Here is a 13,439-nt window from a genome sequence, read left to right as displayed (position 1 = left end):
CCGAAGGCTTTGTGCTAAGTGACCATATCCGGACTAAGATCCGAAGGCATTTGTGCGAGATACTAAATCCGGACTAAGATCCGAAGGCATTTGTGCGAGATACTAATTCCGGGCTAAGTCCCGAAGGCATTTGTGCGAGTTACTAAATCCGGGTTAAGTCCCGAAGGCATTTGTGCGAATTACTATAACCGGGCTATGTCCCGAAGGCATTTGAACGAGGAGCTATATCCGGTTAAATTCCGAAGGTACGTGATTTGGGAATGAATGATCTTGCTGTAAAAAATTTCAGTTAATGCTCTAGAAACATCCCAACATTGAGGTATGTTTCGTATGTGCTTGAATTTAGTTGAGCCCTTACAAATAAGTATTCGCTCAGTTGATAAACGAGCTACCGGCCTTTGGCTAAGTTGATCTTTTGTGTATGTACATAAGGGTTGGAAATGTGAAGCAAGTATGATATCGAAAATTTGTGCATATGAAATTATCCGTTTAGCTATATGAATGCTATACTTTGTTGTGCTGGAATTCCTTGCTCAAAACTTACTAAGCATAAATTGCTTACTCCGTTTCATTGCTCCTCTGTTTTATAGATTTGGTTCTCCAGCTATCGGACTCGGGATCTTGAAGTCAAAGTCGCCCACACTATCAAAGCCCCTTTTTGGTACAATTTTGGTTGAACTTCGAAATGGCATGTATAGGACTACCCGTTTGATGTGGGTCGTGGACCCTTTGGACTTGTATAAATTTTGGATAGCCATTCGAAAATGGCTTATATGTGTTTGAGTATAATGTTATAATCATTTGGTGTGGATATGCTTGACAAGGATTGGCCATGGGAATGGTTAATCACTTTCATAAATTGTGCTATTTATGCAAAAAGGGCTAGTTGAATCATGGAAACCATGAAATAGGTAAAGTCTACCTTAAAGGCAGATGCTGACAGCAGCAGTGATGTAGATTTGGAAAATCACTAAAAATAGTAGGAATGGAATTAAATAGTGAATAAATTATTTAAACGAACCTTGATGAATCTATTTTAATAGGAAAGTAACGAAACAATCATACGGACAGTATGTTAAGAGATATTCAGGTTCTTGTGAGACAGGGCCAGGACGGTTTCTGGATTTCCTGTTCCGACTTTGGAAATTCATTATAAATTAACCAGAGACAATTAGGAGTCAAGCCATATATGTATAGATTCCTCTCTGAGTCTAGTTTCTATAGAAACAAACGGCATCAGTATTGATGTAACACCCCGAACCCGAGACCGACACCGGAGTCGAACACGAGATGTTAACAGACTTTAAACCCTTTATAAAAAATATTTCTCAGACACTGCCAATCTGCGTACTAGTCGCTTTAAAAATAATATCTTGAGTTTCACAACTCGAAAATCAGTTTTGTGATTTTTCCCTGAAACTAGACTCATATGTCCATCTACATATTTTTTTCTAGAATTTTTGGTCATCCAATTAGTACAGTTTATTAGTCAAAGTCTCCCATGTTACAGGGATCGACTACACTGACCTTTGCGCATTACGACCTGGATATCTCCCTGCACAGAGCTTCAATACTGATGCCGTTTGTTTCTTTTGAAACTAGACTCAGAGAGGGATCTATCTATATATGGTATGACTCCTAATTGTCTCTGGTTAATTTATATTGAATTTCCAAAGTCGGAACAGGGAATCCAGAAACCGTTCTGGCCCTGTCTCACGAGAACCTGAATATCTCTTAACATACTGTCCATATGATCTTTTCGTTGCTTCTATATGAAAATAGACTCATCGAGATTCGAATGCATAATTTATTCATCAATTAATTCTACTCCTACTATTTTTAGTGATTTTTCAATCTCACGTCACTGCTGCTGCCAGCATCTGTTACGAAAGCAACTATGCCCATTTCGTGATTTCTCCTTGATCTAACTAGTAATTCGTCATACATATCACAAATTATGATCATGACTAGCCATGCCAAAGGCTAATCATTGTCAAACATCCCCCTACTACACTATTGCCATATCATGAATTTTAACACCAAAATAATCAACCATGACATATGGCATAAAAAGGTCGAATTATCAAGATTTACGACCTAACGTTATGAAACCAAACCCATCCGAACATTTATGCCATTTTCGCATGGCTAAAAGTTTACATACCAAAGTTCAAACACAACATAATAGCCTATACATGCCGAAATGTTCTCCTAAGCCGACTAAGAAGAAAGTACCAAAACTTGCTAGCCGGTGTGATGACTTCGACGACGGCACGATCACGCAAAAAGAGACGAGTCCAAGAAACCTAGAATAGGTGACAAGCAAACACCGAATGAGTATATAACTCAGTAAGCCATAAGCATTCCACAACCATCCATTAATAAAATTATCACAACAGGAAACAATGAAATGAGGTTAAGTACTCCATCCATACCAAACTATACCATAGTTCCTTAAACCCTATGGTTCAATCTCATACCAAGTCCTACATTGGCCTTTCATACATCATTTTATTTTCGTTATAATCATACAATTAAACGAACTTTCACCTATTCCACAATGAACCTTATGTACGTGACTTTAACTATAATCGTCACATAGGTTCAAAACTTACCAAGCTCAACTCCAAATATAAACATAGCGCCTATTAGCCATGAACTCAAGGTACTTACCTTTTCCGCTGTCCAAAATTGACTCGGTAAAGTCGCACCCTTCATGTAAATAATTTATAGAAAATATATATTGGGTTCGCACACATAGTGCTTAATAATCAACCGCGCACACTTAGTGCCATGCATTTCAAGTTCGCACACTTACCTTTTCCGCTGTCCAAGATCGACTCGATAAGGTCGCACCCTTAATGTAAATAATTTATAGAAAATATATATTGGGTTCGCACACATAGTGCTTAATAATCAACCACGCACACTTAGTGCCATGTACTTTAAACTCACACACTTAGTGCCATGCATTTCAAGTTCGCACACTTACCTTTTCCGCTGTCCAAAATCGACTCGGTAAGGTCGCACCCTTAATGTAAATAATTTATAGAAAATATATATTGGGTTCGCACACATAGTGCTTAATAATCAACCACGCACACTTAGTGCCATGTACTTTAAACTCGCACACTTAGTGCTGTACAATTTAAACCCGCACACTTAGTGCCAATCTCATGACCGTGAACACTTATTGCCCGCACACTTAGTGCCGAAACCAGCCACTCAATAGGCTTCACTTCCTTTTTACATTCGACAAATTTCATCTCTACTTACATATACATTTGTATACATTTCATCTCATTAAACATAATGGTATAGGTATTACGATCCTTTAAATCAATACCAAAGATATGCTTAATGACTTACTTGTGTTGGGTAAGATGGTTCCAACTCGGCTACTCGATGATCTTTTCTTTGCCTTTGCTCGATTCTCCTCCTTTAACTCCTTGAGCTTAATCAATAAATCAACTAGTTTAACCGCCTTGCTAAATATTTACAATCCAATTACACATGCATATGTATGTTAGTATATTCGGTAATCACCCTTACTAATCACCCACTTGATCAATTATGGAGAATCAAAGTTAATATCACAATGTGTACCCTATATGGCCCATTATACATAATCAAATTTAACATCATCTATATATTTACTCATATGGCCGAATATACCTAATCATACATACACCTAACCAAAAATAATTTCTAAAATCTTTATATCATTTATACACTAGTAAAGCATCCTCTCCCTTTCCATCAATTTAGCACATGCATTACTCATTAACCTACAAAAATTATATTCGGCCTTAGCACACAACTTGCTAGCCGATTCTTCCCCATCTAGCAACCAATGCACATATGTGCTCACTCAAAAATGCTAAAAAAAAAAAGAGATTCAAGAATCATCAATCCACCATCACATGCATCATTAACAAGCTTCATATTTAGCATGCAATGGCATTAACACAAACTCCACCTAGGCCGAATCTTAACTCATCTTCATGCCTCATCACCACGACATCAAACATCAAAATACCAACCAAGAATGTAACATGCATGGCCGAATATCATCTCCATCATTTAACAAAGTTTGAACCATGGCTAGGTAGATTTCAAACTTACAACTTAAAATATACATGAATCTCAAAGAATAATATCAAACATACCTCAATCTAGTTACATGCATGGCCAAACTTCCTCCTAATTCTCTTCCAAACCAAACATGAAGCAAGAACTCCTTCCTCCTCCCTTAGAATTTTCGGTCAAAAGAGGATGAAAAAGGATGAACAAGTTTTTCTTTTCCTTTCTTTATCTCACGGCAATGGGGGGGGAACAACCACTCATTTTTTGTTGTATTCATCATACTCCTTTTCATTATTTTATGCCCATGCCCCTTATTTTATTTTTTCCTAATACCTCACTAGGCCAACATGTTCCCAACATGTTTCCACCCATAGCATGGCCAACCACTAGCTCAAATTTTGGGTAATTTGACATGCAAACCCATCATTTTCACAACATGCATTAATAGACCATTTTAAATTAGCCTATCATATTTTCACCATGTCTCATATCAATCCCTATTTAATAATTTCTCATGCAATTGGCAAAATTGGAGAATGAAACTTCCACATACTCATGTACACACATAATAAGCATAGAATATGGAAATCAATTATTTTTATGACTCGGTTTTGTGGTCCCGAAACCACTTCCCGACTAGGGTCAATTTTGGGCTGTCACAATTGAAGCTCTTTGCAGGGAGATATCCAGGTCGTAATGCGCAAAGGTCAGTGTAGTCGATCCCTGTAACATGGGAGACTTTGACTAATAAACTGTACTAATTCGCCCGACCAAAACTTCTAGAAAAAATATGTAGATGGGCATATGGGTCTAGTTTCAGGGAAAAATCACGAAACTGATTTTCGAGTTGTGAAACTCAAGATATGATTTTTAAAGCGACTAGTACGCAGATTGGCAGTGTCTGGGAAATATTTTTTATAAGGGGTTTAAAGTCTGTTAACACCTCGTGTTCGACTCCGGTGTCGGTCTCGGGTTCGGGGTGTTACATGTTGGGCCTCACACTCGTGTGGCCCAATTAGCCCAAATAATGACCTTAGTCGTGTAAGCTACACAACCGACCCAATTATCTCCACACAATAGTGTGGTTTACCCGTGCAGGCCCTCGAGCCTATGGGCCCACATGACCCATTTCGGCCCAACGTGGCCCAAAACGACCTATGCCCACAAAATCGTTCGTGGTGGTCTCTACGATCACATGCTCGCACTTATGCATTTAGATGATCACACGAACAAGCGTACACCCGTGTGGCATCGATGATACTAGTTTTTCGGCTTTTTCCGTTTCACAATTTATGTAGTGTGATTGCACACCTTAATTGAAGATGCACGGTTACTCCACCAGCCCAAAGCCTAAAGCCTACATTCAACCAAGATACACCATCAACCAATGACAAATGAAAAACATTTCACTCTTATACTTAACGACAAAATTCCACTAATACTTGCCTTTGATGAACTACTTAAGATTCCTCTTTTAAATCGATACACAAAGCCAACTACAACCTCCTTTAGAAATTACCTGCGTTCCAAAATGATCATATAACTAACATAGTACATGCCCATAAATTGAACTAGGCGCACAACCACTTACCAAAGTGTAAATCGACATTAGAGATTGAGAGATATTGGTTTGAAATCCCCAAAAGATAGCCGCTACAACAAGGTAGAACTAGTGCTATCACTTCCCTAACAATCGTTGATCAGACAGAAATGTTAAACGAGAACAATAAATAAGGTAGAAGAGAAAAGGGATGAACGAAAACAAAATCCAATAAAACAACACTTACCCCTAGATCAACAGAGAAGAACAAAAGAAAGAACCGGTTCACCGAGGGTTAATGCAGGAGCACTATTCGGCTAGCAAGGATTAGATTGTATTGAAGAGAAGGAAGATGAAGAAAGAAAAAGAATGAATCAGTCACAATAGGTCAAAACCGAATGTGATACGGAGGTAGGCAAACAATGGATATTCGGCCAAAGAATCTTGATGCTAGAGAGAGAAGAGGAACAGACAAAATCGATGACCAAAACATTAAGAGACACAATCCAAAAAGACCTAAGATGACCAAAACCAAAATGACCAAAATGGAGAGGTTGAAATTCACCAAAGAGGAAAGAGGCGAAACAACACAATGACCAAATGCTCAGTTTTTGCCCAAAAGCCGAAAATGCCAAAAGTGAGACTCCACAATCGGCACACCCACTACTACTCCATTCAAATCCCTACTTTTACTCCAAATATTGCTCCTCAAATCACTCAATCCTTATCCCACTCACCCAACTCCCTAGAAACCGAAAATCCCTCCAACCAATCCCTATAATTCAGCCACAACACCTCTTACTCCTTCAACGCTCCAATTTTAATCCCACTACAAAACCTTCCCAACGTCAGGAGCAAAACAAAACGAAAATACTCTTTTACATTGACAGTCCTCGAACCTCAGACCTCAACCAACACTCCACACGCCACTTACCCCTAGACCACTAGGCTCTTTATGTCATGCAACACTCTCATTAATTTAAAAGTCTATTAGCAAGATTCAAGGGTTTATTTAATAAGAAGCCAAAAATTGTGTTCAAGCCAAGACTTGAACCCATGACTTCCTAGACTCTCCTAGAGCACTAAACCATTAAGGCAAGCATACAACCATATCACCATCATTACAAAATAATTTTTAACAGAGTTTTCAGGATTTTGGGGATTTGGAGCGTTATAATTCTAGCCTCTTTAAAGAAAATTTCAGTCTCAAAATTTACCTGATCAGAATAGATGAGGGTATTGTGGCCGCATCACCTCCTAGGGTTCCCATGTGGCTTCTTTAAAATTGTGATTACGCCATAGTACCTTAACCGGTGGAACTGTCTTTTTCCTCAGAACCTTCACTTCACGATCTATAATTTGTATTTGTTCTTCCTTAAAGGTCAGATCTGGCCTAACCTCAATTTCCTCAGTCGGTATAATGTGTGTAGGATCAGAGCGATATCACCTTGCATGGATACGTAAAACATGTCATTAATTCAATCCAAATCTAGAGGTAACTCAAGTTGATAGGAGATCGATCCCACATGTTTCAGTATACGGTATGGCCCAATGAACCTAGGGCTTAACTTACCCTTCTGACCAAATCTCAGTACCTTCTTCCACAGAGAAACCTTGAGAAAGATTGAGTCCCCTATAGAATATTCAATCTCCTTACGATTCAAATCCGCATATGACCTTTTCTGTCTGACGCTGCCTTCAGTCAATCCTAAATTAGCTTAACATTTTCCTCAATATCAAAAATCAATTTAGTGCTCAAAACACGCTACTCACCCGATTCAATCCAACGCGACAGAGTACGACACCTACGACCATATAGTGCCTCTTAGGGTTCCATCTGTATGCTAGACTGATAGCTATTGTTATACGCAAACTTTGCCAATAACAAGTAGTCCTCCCAACTGCTTCGGAAATCAATTACACAACTTCTTAACATGTCCTCCAGTATCTGAATCACCCTCTCTGACTGACCACCTGTCTAAGGATGGAACGCAGTATTGAAGTCTAATCTAGTACCCAGTGCTTCATGCAGCTTCTTCCAAAATCGAGACATGGAGCGAGGATCCCTGTCAGATATTATATAAATCGGTACACCATGCAGTCGCACTATCTCAGACACATATAGCTTAGTCAGTTTCTGTAGTGAGTAATTAGTACGAACCAATATGAAATGAGTAACTTAGTCAATCGATCTACGATGACCCAAACCGCGTCCTTTTTAGAAGGAGTTAAGGGTAACCCACTAACGAAGTCCATGGTTACTCTTTCCCATTTCCATATCGGAATCTTAACTGCTGAAGTAACCCTGAAGGTAATTGGTGTTCAGCCTTAACTTGCTGGCAAGTTAGGCATTTTCCCACAAAGTAGGTCACATCACGCTTAAGTCCTGGCCACTAATATACCTCACGAAGATCTCTGTACATCTTACTTCCACCTGGGTGCATAGCATAAGGACTACTATGTGCCTCTTGCAGTATGGACTGCCTCAACTCAGTATCTTTAAGTACATAGACTTTCCTACGAAAATAGAGTATCCCTTCGCCGTTTCTCCACTCTCTATCTGCCGAAATCGAGGACTCAGTGACTTGTCCTTCAACTGTTTACTCTTAATTTGTTCCGTCCAGGTCAGTTTAATTTGAAGTTTGGCCAACAGAGTACCATCATCGAACAAGCTGAGATGAGCAAACATCAACCTCAGATCAGTCACAAATCTACGGCTCAGTGCGTCAGCTACCACATTAGCCTTACCTAGATGGTATTCAATCGAACAATCATAATCCTTAAGTAGCTCAATCCACCTATGCTGCCTAAGGTTTAACTCTTTCTGCGTGAAAAGATACTTGAGGCTCTCGTAGTTCGTGTAAATGATACACTTCTCACCGTACAAGTAATACCTCCAAATTTTTAGTTCGAATACCACCGCAGCCAGTTCCAATTCATGTGTCGGATAGTTTGCCTCATGCGTCTTAAGCTGACACGACGCTTAAGCCACCACCTTACCCTCTTGCATCAACACACATTTTAAACCAACATGTGATACATTACTGTAGACAGTAAACTCTTTCTCAAACTCTGGCTGAATCAAGACAAATGCCTCAGTCAGAACTTTCTTGAGCTTCTCAAAGCTCTCTTGCTGTACGTCAGTCCAGATAAATGGTACGCCCTTCCGTAGTAACTTAGTTAATGGTACGACAATAACTGAGAACCCCTTAACAAATCTTCAATAATACCTAGCCAGACCCAAAAAAGTACGAATTTCTAATACAGTCTTAGGCTGCTTCCAATCCAAAACAGCCTCAATTTTCTAAGGATTAACCCTAATCCCCTTAGCAGATACCACATGACCAAGAAATGTCACCTCTCATATCCAAAATTTACACTTATTGAACTTGGCGTACAATTGTTTCTCTTTCAAAATATGCAGAACCACTCGGAGATGTTCATCATGCTCAATCTCAGTCTTCGAATACACTAGAATATCATCAATGAACACTACTACGAACTGATCCAGATAGGGCTGGAACACTCGGTTTATCAAATCCATAAAAGTCGCTGGTGCATTCGTCAGTCCAAACGGTATCACTAAGAACTCGTAATGACCATAACGAGTCCTAAACGCAGTCTTATAAACATCAGTCTCCTTGACCCCCAATTGATGGTACCTCGACCGAAGATCTATCTTAGAGAAAACTGAAGCTCCACGAAACTAATCGAATAGATCATCAATCCTCAATAAAGGGTACTTATTCTTAGCAGTCAATTTATTTAGTTTTCGGTAGTTGATGCACATACGCATGGATCCATCCTTCTTTTTCACAAACAAAATCGGTGCTCCCTCCAGGGACACACTTGGGTGAATGAACCCTTGATCCAGTAACTCTTGAATTTGAGATTTGAGTTCTACAAGCACCTTCAGTGCCATTCTATGAGTGATGGACACCGAAGCTGTACTAGGAAGGAGCTCAATCCCAAACTCCACTTCACGTTCATGAGGTAACCCCGGTAACTCCTTAGGAAAGACGTCCAAAAAATCCTTAACAGTCCTAATATCCTTTACCGAAGAGTCCCCAACTTTTGAAACCCTAACGTAGGCCAAGAATGCCTCATAACCCTTATGAACAAACTTCTCGGCCCTTAAAGCAGAAATTACATTACTCAAATAGTTCCGCCGTTCCCCAATTACCACTACCTCCTCGTCTGCCTCAGTTCTCAATACTACCCGCTTACTGGCACAGTCCAAACTTACTCGGTGTTTAACTAACTTGTCCATGCCCAGTATCAAATCAAATTCTCTAAAAGGGAGTTCCATCAGATCTGTCAGAAAGATAACCCCTTGTACTTCTAAAGGGACATCTTTAAACAATTTATTAACTTTGATGAACTGCCCCAGTGGACTCAGTACAGTAACTCCACTTGAAGTATTCATAACTGAAATCCCCAAGTTCTCAGTAACAGTAAAGGCAACATAGGACTAGGTAGATCCTACGTCTACCAATGCAGTATAAGGTACACTGAAAATTAAAAACGTACTCGTAATAACATGTGAGGCATCTTTGTCCTCTTCGCAATGAGCAGCATAAACCAGGGCTAGCTGCCTCTCTTCAGTGTGACTAGCACCTCTGTTCGGTGCTCCACGGCCACGACTCATACTATTTCCACCCTAGCCTGACCACAGCCTCTAGGCGACTGAACAGTACCCATACTAGTAGCTTGCATCTGATCGGGCCTATATGGACAATCTTTGATGCCATGCTCCAAAGACTCACACTTCAAACATGCCCTGATGGTGTTTCCCACAAATAGCACAAGACTACAGCCCAAAAGCAGCAACAAGGGGCCCACCTCTGGCTGGCCCATCAACTCTGGCCTTTTTCTAAGGCCTCTCAGCTGAACTTGAGGGCTCCCAAACCCTCTTACTCCTACCCCTGTCCGTCTCACGATTCTAGCACTCAGCGCGCTTCACCTCCTCGATAATTTTTACCTTTTCCATCAACACAAAAAAATCTCGCTCCCTCTACGGAGCAATCAAAACTCCTAGATCATCTTTGAGGCCATCCTCAAAGCGAACACAATGCTCATATTTTGTTGCCACCATACCACACGCATAGCAGCTAAGTCGCAGAAACTTAGACTCATATTCTACTACTAACTTATCTCTTTGGGTCAAATTCAGAAACTCTCTCCTCCGGGCATCCACATAACTAGCGCCCACATATTTCCCTTGGAATGCAGTTTTGTACAACTCCCATGTAAACCAGTCAGGCTGAGTACCCTCTTTAACTGTAAGCCACCATTGATAGGCTTCATCTCGCAGCAAAGACACCGCACCTTTCAGTTTCTGCTAAGGGGTGCAGTCGAGGTTGTCCATGATCCTCTTAGTGGGCTCAATCCAATATTCAGCCACATTAGGGGCAACTCTAGCGATACCCCTAAAAATCTCAGCCCCATTAGACCTGAGTCATTCTGTCACCGACCCACGGCCTACAATACCAGTATTAGGCCCAACAACCCTTTCTAAAATCCGTAACATAGCTTGGGCATCGTTCCCAGCCACACGATCATGTGACCCTGTCTCAGTCACAAGTGAAGTCGATGCCTATCTAGCTTTATTGTTAGGCATGTGACCCGATGCCAACAACCCAGCCCGACCACCTCCACGGCCTCCGTCACGGCATCTTGTACCCCTTCCACAAGTACCTCTGGTGCTCATTATCGTATTACACTTTTATCTGTATTAACAGCTTTATACATCATTTTTATAGTTTTAGTGTTTATTAACAGATGTTTTATGAAAAAAACAGTATCGATAATTCAGTGTTTTCTTATTTTCACAAATCAGAGGTTTACTACAGTCTCAGTTTACCCTAAACAAATTTTTTCATTATAGTCTATTACCTATAATAATCTCAGTATTTTAATTTAAACAAGTAATAGTTTTAGAGAACTTATAGGATCGGCGCCGGAGACTTGGTGTACCATACATTTGGTAAATATCATTTGTAACAGGTTTTTTCAGAGTTTTAAGTTCCAAAGAAGAAACCCAAATCCACAGCCGTATTTTGTAACTTGGATCTGATACCACTAAATGTAACATCCCAAATCTGACCTAGACGTTATGGTTGAATCTGAGATGTCATATAGAAGTGAGTTTTGCAAAGCATAGTCCTGTTCAAATAAAAAGTTCGTACAATATTAAAACCCTTGTAGTGATCTTTTAAAATAATTCCAAGTATCAAATTTTTTGATAAAAACTCAATTGTTTTAGACAAATGTTAAGTATAATGAATTTTTATTAGTTCTTGAAAATGTTCTTTCTTACGGAAGCTAGAAAAACACGTTAGCGTATTCGTGATGTTTTGAAAACATATATCCTTTTGAAAACTCGCGTCTTAAAGCTAGCAGATATAATCAAACAATTGGAAATCCCAAAATTTAGAAATAAAACTTTAAGAGGCCTTCTTACATAACCAAAAATCCAAAATAATTAACTTAAAGGATAAAACTGAGGCAGTAATCAAAATCAGTCATGTGGCCCCCATCGAGTCCCTTACAGCACTGACCTATCTAGGGATTACCTATTTAGGAAAGCAGAGGAGTGAGCTTATGAAACTCAGTGTGTAATTCTATTATCACTACTCAAACAATCCATAGGCAAAACGGTTTAGGCCTAAGCCCGTTTCAGTAAAGTCCAGTATCAGTGTGGGCCTTAGCCCATTACAATAACAGTATCAGTGTGGGCCTTAGCCCATTACAGTAACAATTGCATAATGCAACAACAATCCTACCTATCCATCCTCTACACTCCACTCCGTCTAGCCCTACACTCCATGTGGGGATAAAATCGACCCACCCATCCCTACACTCCAAATATAGCACAGTTGCGGCACTATATAGTAATTGCAACAAAGCTACCAATAATTGCAGCAAAGTTGCCAGTACGGTACACTTCCTCCAATATTTATATCAAACCCACCCCTATGAAACGTTTCATGTCATAATATATACGTGTATGCAAAATATCATGCTCTAATGCAGTTAAACATAGCATAGGGTATATCAATCATTTTACCTCTAGGGGTATAACAGTTATTTCATCAATATAAGTCTTAGTGTACTTACCAACCCATTAGTAGGCCATAATCTTCTTAGACGACCCATGCGACCTTAACAGTCAAACAGTGAAAATGGGCCCAAAGCCCATAATACGCCCCATGTGGGTCCACATGCTCGTGTGGCCTAATTAGCCCAAATAATGGCCTTAGTCGTGTAAGCTATCACAGCTAGCCCAATTATCTCTACACAACAGTGTGGTTTACCTGTTCGAGGACCTCGAGCCCGTAGGTCCACAAGGCCCATTTTGGCGCAACGTGGCCCAAAACGACCTATGCCCATGAAATTGTTCATGGTGGTCTCTATGATCACATGCTCACGCTTATGTGTTTGGATGACCACACGAGCGAGCGTACACCCTGTGGCATCGATGGTACCAATTTTTCGGCTTTTGTCGTTTCACAATTGATGTAGTGTGATTACACACCTTAAATGAAGATGTGCGGTTACTCCACAAGCCCAAAGCCCAAAGCCCAAAGCCTACATTCAACCAAGATACACCATCAAACAATGACAAATGAAAAACATTTCATTATTGTACTTAACACCGAAATTCCACTAATACTTGCCTTCGATGAACTACTGAAGATTCCTCTTTTAAACCGATACACAAAGTAGACTACAACCTCTTTTAGAAATTACTTGCGTTCCAAAACGATCATATAAATAACATAGTACATGCCTATAAATTGAACTAGGCACA

This window comes from Gossypium hirsutum, chromosome A02 (assembly GCF_007990345.1).
Source record: "Gossypium hirsutum isolate 1008001.06 chromosome A02, Gossypium_hirsutum_v2.1, whole genome shotgun sequence".
Classification (NCBI taxonomy): domain Eukaryota; kingdom Viridiplantae; phylum Streptophyta; class Magnoliopsida; order Malvales; family Malvaceae; genus Gossypium; species Gossypium hirsutum.
The sequence above is the reverse complement of the archived record's forward strand: the minus strand, read 5'-3'. Positions refer to the sequence as shown.